Below are 14,273 nucleotides of genomic sequence, written 5' to 3' on the forward strand. Positions count from 1 at the left end.
CCAAAATGTCAATATGCAAAGTGGCAAACGTATCAGCCAATCAGCGTCTGGGCGGGAACTACGTCACTTTCTATTGTGTCTGACTGTTTTATGTGTGGGGGGAGGGAGTTCCAGAGCCTGGGTGCTGAATAGCTGAATGACCGGGCACCCATTCGTAATGAGTCGTGATGTGGGGATACATAGTAGTCCAGCAGAGGTTGAGCGGAGGGAGCGGGAGGGAGTGTATTCTTGGAGGAGGTCCCAGAGGTAGCTGGGGGCTAGGTTGTGGAGAGCTTTGTACGTGAGGAGTGGGTGGAGACGGTGGGTCTCCCGACCCTATGTTTCGCACCCAGTGCCTGTAGCACTTGGGAAATCTTTGTGTTTACCACACTGGCGTCAAAACGTACCAGTGAGGATAAGTCGTCTATCCTATCTCCCAGAACATGCACTCTATCTACTGCATTTGTGTCTTCAACACGATTGTTCTCCACATCATCGGCCAAACTTCGGAGCGTATCAATAATCTCCATTGGTGACCATGGACCTGACACATACGAACTAGAAGTGAACAAGGAAATTACGAGCAAGTGACGTAGTTCCCGCCCAGACGCTGATTGGCTGATACGTTTGCCACTTTGCATATTTACTTTTTGGATTCCTCTTTGGATTCCTCTTTGGATTCCCTCTTTGGATTCCGTTTTGCGGATTGAAATGTCATTTGAATATCGCAACACACGGAGCGTGGCGAAGTGGATTGCAATCACGGGGACGCTATAGCTTTTCAATTTGTATCAAGGAACTCAAAGAATTTGACAAAATGTTATTCTATTTGTATTGTTATAACTTTTGCAAATTTAATTGAGGATTGCATTGTCACTTTGCATGTTAAAATACACTTTGAATAACGTATTTACAAATTACATTATGAAATTGCATAATGAATTGTCAAATGCATAATGTAATTCCAAATTGCATTGCCATTTGAATTTTGCTACATATATGCTTCCATAGGGTCCATCCTGTGCAAGTTTGAAAAGTGTTGCAAAGGGTTATTAAATTGCAAATGGCAACCAAAAAATTTGTAGCAATAGTTCCATGATAAAAATGAATGTGGTGGACAAATAACAAGATGCAGTTAGTATTTTGGTAAACAAAGCTGAGGGTGTGTGGAATTTATAAAAATAAAGAATCATACCTTGACAAATGTACTCATGGATGGAGCCCATTTTTTTGAGGGACTCCTCCGCAAATGTGGCCAAGGTGCAACGAGGTGTGAACACCTTGACCACATGGCTCTTTTTAGTGGCTTTCCCAAGCAGCAGGACAGGTTTATATCCTGCTGCTTGAAGCTTTTCGAGCTGTAAGGAAATCACAGCATGTTAATGTTTTGCCTGTAGTAAACAAAAAATACCTACTATTCAAAGCAATAGTGATTCAGACAGTTAAAGGTAGAACATAATTAATCTGAATTGTTTACATACCAGGAGGACCATTTCCTGCTTGATAACAGCCATGTTGTGGTTCTTCTTGCGGGAAGACGCCCACTCTTCCCGCTTTGCCTCAAATTTTCTCAAGGCAATTTTGAGGCGTTCTTTTACAGGCTGGCCATTTTGCAGTGGCTGCAAATTTTTTTAGCGCAAGGCAGAATCGTTTTGCAGGAGGGGCATGTCTTACATGTGCTGCCTGGCATATTGAAAGATTACCTAATTTACAAAGACACAGACAAACCGAAAAGATAGATAAATAAAACAGATTAGATACACAGATAGTAGATAGATAAGAAAGATTATAGATATAAAATATTAGATTGGCAGAGAGATAGTCAAGATGTATGATGCTTATTTGAAGCTGCAGGGAGAAAAAAAGTAAATCACTAAAAACAAACTATTTTTTTACAAACAGCCGACTACATTGTGTAAATTACGTTTTAAAATGATTGTGCAATATGATGCTGTGTATAGTACTTATCTAAGCCTTTCTCATTGTTCAATTTAAATTACTAACATGATGCTGTGTATGGTACTTATCTAAGCCTTTCTCATTGTTCAATTTCAATTACTAACGAACTAGCTAGCCTACCCGAGGGACAGGTGGTGACGTACATTAGCCTATGAAGCAACGCTTTTGTTATCTGTTATTAGCTGTTAATACCTGTTAATATTCTTTGACAACGGCAATATAATTATTTGCACTATCAACTCCATAATCTTAGTATTTCAAGCATTCAACCGTTTTTAAATAGCAGTCAATCACCTAGTTGTACTTACGTCACACAAACCAGCACCGCAAATTTTCGGTCACTCCAGAGTTGATGTCTTTCTTTATAGGTTCATGGCAGTGTTCCAATACCCGTACTGTCCGTACTTACTAGCCACATTTTAGATTCCAATTCAGATCTGGCGAAAATAAGCATACTTCAAGATCCCGGATGTCGTACTCAAAACGGGCTAATCGTGAAGTGTGGATCGAAGGACACTTTCCGTACTCAACGGCAGCCATCTTAGCTACGTAGCGGAAGAGTCGGAGCCAGGCTGAGCCAAAGTCGGCGCATTTTCCACATAGCCTGCATTAATAGAGTCATTTTTTTAGTTTTTATAGTTTTTTATAGCTGCTAGGCGTAAAGAGTTCACCTTTCAAAGCGGGATGTTTATTGCGGGGGAGGAGCCACGGCGGCAGTCGTGATAGTAATTTCCGGTTAGTGCACAACGGAGTACTCGATTTGGAACAGCACTCACATCTGAAAAATTAACGTAGTAGATAGTACGGATAGTATACTTCCTTTAAAGGTCCCATGACATGAAAATCTCAATTTATGAGGTTTTCTAACATGAATATGAGTTCCCCTAGCCTGCCTATGGTCCCCCAGTGGCTAAAACTTGCGTTTGGTGTAAAACGAGCACTAGCTGTTCTGCTCGCCTTTGAAAAAACGGAGGCCCAAGCGCGCTGATTTGGAAATCTGTGCTCATGACGTCATGAGGAATCTCAGCTCCTCCCCTTACTCTGCCTGGCCCGCCCAGAGACGTTGGCCCGCCAATGAGACTCGACCGTGCGAGCGCCACATGTGTGTGTGTGAATACACACACTGTAACGCAAGTGTTTCTTGTCGGTTCTTTGACGTGTCTTGTATTTCCACAACGAGACTGTCGTGGGGGTTATCTAAGCCATGGTTGAGAAGGAATTGGGGGAAAGGAACTTTGGTTTGACTGCTGAAGTACATGAACTGCGACATGCCGCCGGTTGCCACGAGGCACCATCGCCCGGCAGCGGGCAGCCGGCCGCAGGCAGCGCGCGGTTCAGTCGACTTCAGGTTGATGTGAAAGTGGAAGAACCAGAGACGTTGCAGAACCCGACAGTCGTTTGTGATTCATAATATCGTCTGGAGGCGCACACAATATGTTATATGATATAGATATCTATGTATTATATGATATTATTTAGATATAGAGCTCCAGGACTGTAACGCAAGTGTTGTACACTTCCTTGTTATTTGGATAACCGTTCTGCTGTTGGTGTGATGGCGCTCTCGTATCTGGTATTTCTACAACGAGACTCGTATTGGGGGTTATCTCAGCCAAGGTTGAGAATGAATGAATGAATCCCTCAAGAACATGAACCACGACAAGGAGGAGAAAGGGATCTTTGCCGGGCAGCGCTTATGCACCTCCGCCTCCGGCGGTGGTCCCTCAGCGGGGCTCAAGCGGGAGACATTCGCCGCCAACAATCCCTTTCTCCTCCATGTCGTGGTTCATGTTCTTGAGGGAGTCAAAGCCAAAGTTCCTTCCCCCCAATTCATTCTCAACCTTGGCTGAGATAACCCCCAATACGAGTCTCGTTGTAGAAATACCAGATACGAGAGTCCGACGTGTTATGCGCCATCACACCAACAGCAGAACGGTTATCCAAATAACAAGGAAGTGATGTACAACACTTGCGTTACAGTCCTGGAGCTCTATATCTAAATAATATCATATACATATCACAATATCATATAACATATTGTGTGCGCCTCCAGACGATATTATGAATCACAAACGACTTTGTCGGGTTCTGCGACGTCTCTGGTTCTTCCACTTTCACATCAACCTGAAGTCGACTGAACCGCGCGCTGCCTGCTGCCGGCTGCCCGCTGCCGGGCGATGGTGCCTCGCGGCAACCGGCGGCATGTCGCAGTTCATGTACTTCAGCGAGTCAAATCAAAGTTCCTTTCCCCCAATTCCTTCTCAACCATGGCTCAGGACGTTGAAGAACCAGGAACGTCGGAGAACCCAACGCGGTCGTTTGAGATTCATAATATCGGCTCACACAGCTTTTGGCCGTGATAATATATATTATATGATATAGATATCTGTGTAGGCTATATGATAATATTTAGATATAGAGCTCTAGGACTCCCGTGTGTTCTAGAATATTTACAGAACACGGCTAAAGGCTGTGTGCGGCTCGCCATTGCGATACATCCACTGTAAACAGAGCGCATGGTGGCTGCAAGCTGCTCAGGGCCACACCCCCACCCTCCTCCTTGACACGCCCACCGAAACAGCGCATTTGGGGGAAGCTCAATGTGCGACTGGCTCGGAGTGGCTGTAACTCTGCACCACGGCTGAATTTAGGGAACGTCTTTGAATACTGTGTTAGTTGCCCACTAATACCTATATTAAAGAATACATAAAATAGCATGTCATGGGACCTTTAAGTATACTCATGGAAGTACAGGTATTGGAACACGGCAGCCTTAACAGCATAGCCTATTTGTATAATAAGGGAAATTTACTTTTCCAAAGCCAAAACTTACTTTATTTATTTATTTTTTAAGTTTTACAAAGAAGAAATCTAAAAATCATTGTACAAGATACACATTTGTGTGTGTGTGTGTGTGTGTGTGTATAGAGAGAGAGAGAGAGAGAGAGAGAGAGAGAGAGAGAGAGAGAGAGAGAGAGAGAGAGAGAGAGAGAGAGAGAGAGAGAGAGAGAGAGAGAGAGAGAGCTGATATAGAGCAACAACGTTACGACCTCGAGTGTGATATTGCTTTTATACAGTTATACTATTAAAATGTACTGTTAGCGTCTTAGAGTACCATATTAAGCGCTATATAAATTTCATTTATTATTATTATTATTACTGTTAACAATAATAATTGACAATAGATTGTGATTTGTTTTTTGTTTTTCGGGGGGGATGCTTGAGGACAGTAGGGGTGTACACTAGACATAAATAGGATGCAAACTCAGGAGAAGGAATGACCTATCACAAATATTTATTTAATAAATTGTTTTAAATAACCCTGCCTTGTTAAATCAATGAGCTTGGTGTTTTGCTTTCAAAAATAGGTTATAGAAGAGGTCTAAACTGCAGAAAATAAAAACATCCAAGCTGCCTTTTAAGGATACCTTGCAATATCTGTCTATTTTTTAACCATCGGACCCTAGTTTACGACAAAAACAAGACAATTGACTGCAATAATCCAAAATCCCATGGAAAACCCCGTTGGCTTTTTTTTTCCAGGGAATCCGGGGCGACGCTCACTTACGGGTTGGCCAACATACGTCATCCCTCCACCACGCTACTGTAAAAACACATGTTCAAGTTGAATGAGAATAATAATAATACTTCTGCCATAGTATTTATTTAAGGGGGGGGGGGGGGGGCATACAAGTCTTTTGGTCATTCGTAGTGTTGATCAGCAGAGAAATAAATTGTCCGCAAAGACGGTGACGTCTGGGGGTAAACAAGTCACCGGACTACTACCCATGCAAGTGAACGGAGCGTTCCACGAGAAGACCCGTGTAATAAAGGCCTTGTAGTGCCGAGAGACGGGAGTCGGAGGCGGAGTATCCAGCACAAAGTTTTAATGAACACAATACAAAAACACGTTCATTCGTAAAGTCAAAACCGGACTAAACTGGACGGTCGTTCCGTCCGCTCAACGGGTCCGTGCTAAACACCCCCCCCACCCATAGTTCCGTGGGTGAATTATGTAAACCACTACACAAGCCCCCCCAGAATTCACCCATAGTCAAAGTCCTCGTGACGGAAAGGGGCGACGACCCGACCCCGTCTCGAGCGGATGACAGGGGCCGAGGAAGAGGAAGCAGCAGGCACGTCGGCGCCGTCCGCCACCCCGGAGGTCCCGGGGGTCAACAAGGTCGCTGGAGTCTCAACGGCCAGCGCGGGGCGCGGCGCAGGCGGACGTCCCCGGCGTGGGGGTTGCACCACCTCCACCGGTCTGGAAATGTCCACGTTAGCCGGCTTAACCCTATCCCAGGAAACGGTCTCAGGCCTACCCCTGAAGTCCACCACCAGGCACTTGTCTCCATGGCTCAAAACCCTGAATGGGCCATCGTAAGGAGGGCGTAGGGGACCACGGTGGGCGTCGTGGCGAATGAAAACATAGTCCACCGTGCGCAGATCGGGGGGCATGCGGAAAGTGGGAGTGCCGTGTTGCGACGTGGGAACAGGCGCGAAAACCTTAGCGGTTTCCAGCAGGGAGGAACGTTGTTTGGCCCTGCCATACAAATCTCTGGGAAACCAATTTCACAGACGGCTTCCTGCCGGGGTGGGAAAGGCCATGCAACGCCTCAAAAACGGGCCGGCGCCAGGACAATGGGACCAGCGGTCGAGGCTGGCCTGTGGAGACGTCGCACCATAGCCTCACGTCTGAGCCGTCAACCGCAACCTCCTCCAGGCGCAATCCCGTGTCCGAATCCCTCAGGGCCTGGACCCCATGGTCGGAGGCCTGGTCCACGCTCATGCGGACGTAATCCAGGCCCAGTTGGACGGCCCCGATGACCGTTCTCGAGAGGCAGTCTGCGACCACGTTAGACTTGCCAGCAATGTGTCGGATGTCCGTGGTGTACTCAGAGATGTACGCCAGCTGACACTGCTGGCAGGCCGACCACGGCTCCGCCACCTTGGACATGCAGAACGTCAGAGGCTTGTGATCCACGAAAGCCGCAAACTCCCGCCCTTCCAGGAGGAATCGGAAATGGCGGATCGCCAGCCAGAGTCCAAGGAGTTCCCTGTCGAAAGCGCTCTATTTGCGCTCCCTGGGGGTCAACTGGCGACTGAAAAAGGCGAGCGGCTGCCAGGCACCGCTGGAAGGTCTGAGCCGCGTTCCTGAGCCCGAACGGCATACGCAGGAACTCTAACAACCCGAACGGCGTCACCACCGCTGTCTTGGCGATGTCCGAGGGATGCACCGGCACCTGGTGGTAACCGCGCACCAGGTCCACCTTTGAGAAGACCCGCTTGCCCGCCAGGTGTGCTGAGAAGTCCTGGATGTGCGGGATTGGGTAGCGGTCGGGCGTGGTAGCGTCGTTCAGGCGGCGGTAATCCCCACAAGGTCGCCACCCGCCGTCTGGCTTGGGAACGATGTGGAGTGGTGAGGCCCAGGGGCTGTCCGAGCGGCGGATGATGCCCAGGCGCTCCATGTTGGCGAACTCTGACTTCGTCGGGCCCTAGCGTAGACGGGTGGGCCCTTGGTGTCTATATGATGCTCCACACCATGTTTCGCCGTGACCGCGGAAAAGGTAGGTCGGGTTATACCGGGGAACTCCCTGAGCAGGCGTTGATATTCGTCCCCCTCTGAGAGGGAGCTGGAGAGCCCGCCGTAAGCCGCCCGACCACGGGCACATTCAAACGATGAGAACGTCCGTGCGTCCACCAGGCGGTTGTTTTTCACGCCTACAAGCAGATTGTGCGCACAAAGGAAATCCGCGCCGAGGAGGGGAAAGGAGATGTCGGCCGTGACAAAATCCCACCTGAATCGCTGGCCTCCAAAGCAAAGGTCTTTGTACCATACGTGCGGATGGGTGTGTCGTTAGCGGACCTCAACTGTGGACCGTGGACGCCAGGGGCGGTGTCCTCCACCGTAGCCGGCAGGACGCTCCTCTGAGCCCCGGTGTCGCAAAGAAACTCGCGGCCGGAGAGGGCGTCCCTGATGAACAATAGCCGGGTTGACGTGCCTGCACTCACGGCCACTAAAGAGCGCAAGCCTTGGCGTTTCCCGTCGGCTTGAAGTTGCACGGGGACCGGCACCTCTTTGCCTTAGCGCCGAAACGTGCGTGGAAATAGCACATACCATTGCTGGCACTGCCATCGGCGGCTACTGGGGCTCTGTTGGTCAGCCTGTCCTTGTCCGGTGGGTAGGCACTTCGTGTTGGGGCTAGCACTTCGGGTGCGAAACTCTGAGCAGCCAGGAAAAAACGGTCGGCTTCCTCCGCCAACGCACGTGGCTCAGTAATCCTCGTGCCTGCGAGCGCCGTCCGGACCTGCGGTGGCATGTGTTGGAGGAACAGCTCCATGAAGAGGAAGTTAGGTTCTTCAGCACCCAGCAGGTTGAGTATCATCTCCATATGTTCAGAGGGTTTGCTGTCCCCGAGGCCCCGAATAGCCAACAAGCGTTGGGCCCGCTCTGACTGTGACAGCCCAAAAGTCTTCAATAGGAAGGCTTTGAGGTCCCTGTACTTGCCGTGGTCCGGGGGATTCGCTATGAAATTCGCCGCCCGGGTCGCAGTGGATCTCCCCAGCGCCGACACGACGTGGTAGTAGCGTGTGGTATCGTCCGTGACGTCACGGATGGCGAACTGCGCCTCTGTCTGCGCGAACCACGCCGTCGGTGAAAACTCCCAGAACTCCGGCAACTTAATGAAAGCATTATTCGCCATGTTCGTTTTGGTCTCTGAAGCTTCAGCGAGACCTAGTATCCAGCACAAAGTTTTAATGAACACAATACAAAAAGACGTTAATTCGTAAAGTCAAAACCGGACTAAACTGGACGGTCGTTCCGTCCGCTCAACGGGTCCGTGCTAAACACCCCCCCCACCCATAGTTCCGTGGGTGAATTATGTAAACCACCACAGCCGAAAATATTTCTGTTTATGGCATAGATTTCTCCTCAGATTAGGCCAATAAACCAATGATAATATAAAAATAAAAACGCTCGATCAAAGGCCCGGCCCGAGGATAGTGGTGGGAAATATCGACCCGACCCGGCCCGCGTCGGGCTCGGGCTCGGGCTCGGGCAGAGAATCTAAACACTGACTGGAATTACTTAGCAGGTGTCTGTAGGCCTATATCAGGAGTTAATGCACGCCCTGCAGCCAATCAGAATACGAGTATTCCCCCAGACCGTGGTATAAACAATATTATTCGCGAGTTATAATCAACCCCTAAACATCAATAATATAATAATGATAACCCATATGGTATGATTTCTAGATGTCATGGCAGCGTCCGCTTGCGACACTGGACTTGCGAGGCATCGACGCGGACTTTCATTCACATAGCCAAAAACAAGAGAATAGATGGCTAGATAAAATAAACATCACTACATACAATTCTTAAAAGAACAGATGAAGCAGCTACCCTTTTTTCCTTCGCGGTTTGCCTACAAAGCAGCGCACCTGCATTTAATATATCCGTGAATTGTCACAATTTCTCAGAATCAAAGGTGAAAGTAGAAACGGGCGGCCAAAAGCTGTCATATTGTTAGTTATCACAGACAATTTTAAGTAGAAACGGGTGGCCAAAAGCTGTCATTTGTTAGTTATCACAGACAATTTTCAACAATGAATGATCTGTACGGAGCTCCTTAAGGGACATTAGGGAGAACGCTCCCGGACGGAACCTTAGTTTGGAAGTCGTTCTTAGTTACACGACAAATACTTCCAATTGAAATACAACATTTAGAAAATACGTGTCCCTGATCACGTTTCAATAGATTAAATAACGTGACAGTGTCACGTATTTTTTCGTGAGACCAGTGTGCATGGGTTGAATTGCGTGTGTCTCACGCCGAATGCATGAGACTTGAGAGACCTGTACTTACGTGACACAAACCAGCACCGCAAACGTTCTCACCCGCTTGAGATGACATCTTTCTTTATAGGTTACTGGGTCTGATGCACCGATTTCCCATGCTGATATTTCTGGAGATTCTTGGGCATCTTCGACAATTTGGCTATAGATTGTCTCATTACACGCTAAATGATATAATTATAGCCTAATTATATAGCCTATATATATATATATAGGCAATATATATAATTAGGCAATATAAATATACATATATATATAGCATTTGTGGTTTAGGCATAAACATAACTAGGGTTCACTGTACTATCTGAGCACACCCTTTCTGAAGCCTCTCTCTCGCTCTCTCTCTCTCTCTCTCTCTCTCTCTCTCTGTCCCTCCCTCTCTCTCTTTCTCTCCCTCTCGTACCGTTTTGTGGAGCACCTTCATTGTCTGACAACACTCCCATTCAGAAAGCATTGGTTTACATTTCGTTCTGTGTAGCACGCAAAAAGTCGGACTATCGTACTCTGGAACACGCTTCAATAGATTAACGTTTGTGCGCATGAGCACGCAATCGCGTGATGCCGGGTTGGATATGACCATACTAACTGTTGTACTGACTACTTGTACACAAGGAACCATGAGATTTTACTGTATAGATTTTGAGAAAACGTCATTTAAAAAACTCCCATAAGCCTATTCTGCTGGCCAATGGAGTCGAGCGTCCGCACTGGCGGCCAACTTGCCACAGTCAGCTGCTCACCCATTACACTGTGTTGGTAGTGGTACATGTACTTTTTAAATAACCATAACTTGCTAAATTTTTAAACGGTTTGTTTTGTTATAAACGTCAGAGATGTAGTTACGGCACTGCATACTTGATACTGATGAATAATTATGTTAGATTCTAAAAAAATTGAATAATGATCTAAAATAGGTACAATATTTTAACCACGTTAATAATGTTTGTAAGAAACCAAACAGTTTGTAAACCGGTTGAAAATGTAGCAAGTTATGGTTATTTAAAAAGTACATGTACCACTACCGACACAATGTTATGGGTGAGCAGCTGACTGGCAAGATGGCCGCAAGTGCGGACGTTCAAGACGCCGCCGTAAGACATCTAGTGTTCTATATATCTACACACGTAGGTGAAGGGATATGTTCCCCGGGTCCTATGTTCCCCTCTGAGACTGGGGAACATAGGACCCTTATTTTTAAAAAGGGTCGTATGTTCCCCGCTTTTCCCAAAAAGGGTCCTATGTTCCCCGATATGTATGTGACCGGGGAACATACATACAACAAAAAAGGGTCCTATGTTCCCCGGTCTGTTACTTTTTCCACCATTACTGCCAAATTCCGGCCGAGATAACCACCATTGCATGTCTTTACCTTTTGTGGAAGAGCGCGAGACGTCGGAGAACCCGACGCAGTCTATTCATAATATTGTAATGACCACGGAAGAGGCAGTGAATGAAGTATTGATTAGACAGCGATTTATTAGATACCACCGCTAATAAACCGTTGGAAAACACAAGACCGGCAACCATAGCAACGCCGGTAAACAAACCCCGAGAAGCCCAATCCCTACGAGTGCTCCCCATAGGGATTGGACTACGGCCATTTTTCTGGAACGAGTATTCGAATACTCGCTCGGAAAAACCAACGAGTATTCGTAGCCAGAAAAACGGCAAAAAAGCCAGCCCTCTTTCCATCAGTGTCTGGAGGAAAGAGAGCACAGGGGCAGGAGATGGGATCACAACCCCTCTCCGTGCACCATTTCTGGAAAGCCGCCCAATTAGCCGAGTAACACGCTCGGAGAGGCCGAGACCCTCTAGTGCTCGCGTTCAGCGGTGCTATGAGAATCATAAACAACCGCTCCGCTTGGACTCGGTCCAAGACTTGGGGAATCCGAGGGACGTGTGGGAAAGCGTACAGGAGTGTGTTCGGCCACGGCCTGTGAGTGAACGCATCCACCCTAAGTGGGGGATTGTCCTTTGCGCTGAGAGAGAACCACAGCTCGCACTGTGTGTTCTCCCGTGTGGCGAATATGTCGACCTCCGCCTTCCCAAACTCGCTCCATATCTGATTGATCAGATCGTGGTACAGAGTCCAGTCTCCTGGTTGGGGACCCCCCCTCGATATTATGTCTCCCCTCTGTTCAGGACACCGGGGATGTACACTGCATTGATGGAGAGCAAGTGTGTGTGCGCCCAGCATAACAGCTGTCCCGCTATGCTCAACAGCTGTGCCGAGCGCACGCCCCCTTGGGGATTTATGTATGCTGCTGTTGCCTTGTTGTTCGTGCGAATCATTGCGTGTTGATTCGTTAACATTGGGGCAAAGTGTTGGATCACTTCCAACACAGTGAGGAGCTCCAATGCGTATTATGCATGGTCACGGGGGGCGGCCAAATGCAGCCCACTACGTGAAACTCGCATGTTCCTCCCCAGCCCGACAGAGAAGCATCCGTGAACACTGAGATGTGTGACGTTGCTCTGCCCAACGGCACTCCTCTCGTGAGGATTTGGGGATCGCCCCAGTGGGTCAAATCGGGGCCCACTGATAGGGGAATGGTCACTTTGCGCGGCCGTTGGCGCACCGGGTCGATGCGCAGGCAAGAAAACCATCTCTGCAGCCGCCTCATGTGAAGCAGCCCCAGCGTCACCACCATGTGAGCGGCTGACATCATGCCCAGCAGCCTCATGACAGAGAGGGCTGACACGACACTGCCCGGGGAACAGCAGCGGAGGAGAGACCAGCACATCCTCTGCTGTGAGAGCCGTGCTCTCATTACAGCTGAATCCAGCTGTACCCCCAAATACATCACACTCTGTGCGGGGAGGGGGGAGCTTTTCTTCCAATTTATGGCGAAGCCTAAATTCAACAGGTGAATTACCAGCTTTTTTGTCTGAATAGCTGCTTCCTCCTTGGAGCGAAACAGCAAAAGCAGATCGTCCAAGTAGAACAGTACTCTCATTCCTGTTGCGTGCAGCGGCTGGAGAGCCATCTCCACGCACTTGGAAAACATTTGTGGGGCTAGAGAATAGCCGAACGGGAGACGGTTGTGCTGGTAGTGTGACCCTTGGAATTTCGCAGGAATTTCCAGTGTTTGGGGATCACTGTGACGTGGAAGTATGCGTCCTTCAAATCTATTGAGTTGAACCAGTCAGGTTTCACACACTGTAACACTCGTCTGATTGTTAACATGTGAAACGGCCTGCCCGCGATGCATTTGTTGAATAGGGCTAGATCGAGAATTGGTCTCAGCCCTCCTGTTTTCTTGGGTACCAGGAAATAACGGGAATAGAATCCCTGCATTTCCTCTCCCTTCGGGACTGTGGAAATCACTTTTTTCGCTAGAAGCTGCTGGAGCTCCGCCAAAAGTGACAGCTGTTGATCCTTGGATGACAGCGTTGTTTCCACAATCCTGTTGAATCGTGGCGGGATGGAGGTGAACTGCAGGGTGTGACCCTTGCTGATCAGCCTGTCCATCCATTTGGCCAGGGTGCACGCGTTCAGCCATTCTGAGTAATGCCCTGAAAGCGGCTGTGCAGCCTCTTGTTTTGATGTGGCTGTCATGGAAACAAGCCACGCTTGAGCCCCTGCTGCCGCTGCGAGGGGAGGAGTCCTCCTCGCAGCCCATGGGGAGCCGTCTTTAGTAAAGAGTTGTTTCTCGCTGTCACACGCTTCTCCCTCGCCCCGTAATAGCCGGCGCTTGTGGGCGGGACATCGCCCCATGAGCCCGCTGCCCGAGGCCTTTGCTGGACGCTCGCCGCAGCCTGCGATGGAGGCGGGCGGGGCTGGTAAGCCAGGCGAGGTTGTCTTTTTGTAAGGCTTGATCAATAATACGCGGTTTATTGACGGCCTGCCTATATGTAGCGGGAGATGCGTGTGAAACAGTTGTGGCCGAGCCGATAGGCTCCGGCTTTAACTGGGGTGTGGGGAGAAAAAAAGCCGTCTTTAGTAAAGAGGTGCTTCTCGCTGTCACACGCTTCTCCCTCGCCCCGTAATTGCCTTCGCCGGCGCTTGTGGGGCGGGACAGTGCCCCATGAGCCCGCTGCCCGGGGCCTTCGCTGGCCGCTGGCCGCAGCCTGCGATGAAGGCAGCCTGCATTACATCCACCATAGATTACAGACGGGGCCCGAACAGCCCGTCCAGGCTGATGGGGCACTCCAGTAACTGACGCCTCATCAGCTCAGGGAAGCCCGTGGTCTGCTGCAGCCACAGGTTCCTCTGTATGAGGTGCTGCCATGCCGCCGTCCGGGCCGCTGCCACCGCACTGGTGGAGCAGAGGAAGAGGACGACACCGGCGGTCATCACCACGTCGACTGCCCGTTCGGCCAGACGATGAGGGTCAGCCGCCATGGTGGAGATGTCATGCGCCAGCAGGGCGATGTTATTCATGACAGCCTCTTGCTGCATCATACAATGATGCGCTCTGTCTGTAAGCTTGGCCATCAGCTGGTCTGTGGGAGTGGGGCAGCGGTCGCTGAGCCAC

The sequence above is a fragment of the Gadus macrocephalus genome, chromosome 4, assembly GCF_031168955.1.
Source record: "Gadus macrocephalus chromosome 4, ASM3116895v1".
Taxonomy (NCBI): Eukaryota; Metazoa; Chordata; class Actinopteri; order Gadiformes; family Gadidae; genus Gadus; species Gadus macrocephalus.